The sequence below is a fragment of the Carassius gibelio genome, chromosome B3, assembly GCF_023724105.1.
Source record: "Carassius gibelio isolate Cgi1373 ecotype wild population from Czech Republic chromosome B3, carGib1.2-hapl.c, whole genome shotgun sequence".
NCBI lineage: Eukaryota > Metazoa > Chordata > Actinopteri > Cypriniformes > Cyprinidae > Carassius > Carassius gibelio.
Window position 1 is genome coordinate 39,483,775 of NC_068398.1, and position 1,518 is coordinate 39,485,292.

Below are 1,518 nucleotides of genomic sequence, written 5' to 3' on the forward strand. Positions count from 1 at the left end.
ATATAATTTGGTCAGTGCTCTGTTCTCCAGCTCATCAGTCGTCGGCCCTGAGTTGGTTCACGACCGCGGGCCGATGCCGCGCTTCTCTGTGTGCGCGTGCCCAGTAGCCTAACCTGATTTTACCAAGTGAGACATGTTCCTGGGACAACATCGTTGTTGACCCTGGAACAACATTGTGATTAACCAATCAGATTTGAAGAACCAGTTTATAGATTTTGTGAAGTTTATGCTTAAAATCAGTGTTTGGTGCTTGTACATCAGTGTCATTCATCTATCATTTCCTCTGATTTTAGGGATTACTCATGGTTAAGGTTAGGTTTAGGTGTAGGGATATGGTTAAGAATATATTTTTGAAGTAAAATGTTGTTCCAGGGTCAACAAAATATGTTGACCTAGGAACACATCGGACTTGGCAAAATCAGGACGTGCTGCCCAGTATTCGTCTCTTTTAGCCACCCAGAGAGAGAGAAGAGGATAATCCCAGCGACATTTGTGGCTCTCAGGTAACGTTACGATTTCACTTCAGCTCAGACAAAAAATACTACTTTGTTAATTCTGTGACACTGAAAAAGTACTAGTAATACAGTCTATGGGCAGCTGAAGAGTCTGGCTCATTTTCAAATAATGTTACCGTTAACTTTTTGAGCCAACGGTCACGGTAGCGATTTTTTTTAACATTAATGTTAACGCCTTAATGCGTTTTCAGAAGTTTCTCGGAGGGAAAATGTAAAAGCGGATTATTAAAGAGAAGTCCTGACTGCTTTTTCACCGTGTTTTTCACTCTTTTACAGGCTTTCAGAAATAATCCGGTGAAATAATATGGTGAGCTATTGGTGCTGTTGCTTCTGAACTACAAAATGATTTTTAAATTTATTATTGAATGAGACTGTACATTATAAATGTAATGCTTTAACTCTAGATGTTTGTTTGTGTGAATGCTGTGTGTGCGTTGAGTCCTGCGCGAGCGGGGAGCAGAGTTGCCATGGAAACGGGGCATCAACACAAAAACCGTTACTGGCATCGTCCAGACTGCACTCTGGGATACTTGAGCAGTTATCTCCGTCTCTCGCTGCAGTTTACACTGTTTTGGGTAAGTTTAGTCGCTAAAATCACACAAATATTATATACAAATGTTCCTGACACGTTTCTTGCTTGTTATTGACATGTTTCAATTAAATTTATTTTATAGAAACAGTTTAGTGTCTTCGGAAATGTCCGTTATCATTTTAGCAGTTTTCAGGTAGGCTAACTATATAGATTGAGCTCTTGTTGATGAAACTCTGGGCTTTTAATCAAATCTTCGATTTGATTAAAACAAAATGATTTTTAAATTAATTATTGAATGATTATTGAATGAGACTGTACTTTATAAATGTAATGTTTTAACTCTAGATGTTTGTTTGTGTAAATGCTGTGTGCGCGTTGAGTCCTGCGCGAGCGGGGAGCAGAGTTGCCATGGAAACGGGGCGTCAACACAAAAACCGTTACTGGCAAGCGGTAATCTCCGTCTCTCGCTGC

The 1,518-nt window shown here is 39.7% G+C and overlaps 1 long non-coding RNA gene across 3 annotated transcripts in view; it reads left to right on the forward strand.

Moving 5' to 3' along the window:
- The first annotated feature begins 574 nt into the window (after positions 1-574).
- Positions 575-1,518, forward strand: part of LOC127953468 (uncharacterized) — a 7,264-nt gene continuing 6,320 nt past the window's right edge. For 2 of the 3 annotated variants that reach the window (XR_008153203.1, XR_008153204.1), the window contains exons 1-2: positions 575-1,090; positions 1,190-1,518. The exon at positions 1,190-1,518 is cut by the window's right edge and continues 17 nt beyond it. This is a non-coding gene — a long non-coding RNA (uncharacterized LOC127953468). The remainder of the gene's footprint in view (positions 1,091-1,189) is intronic. The other variant, XR_008153202.1, reaches the window with a different exon arrangement.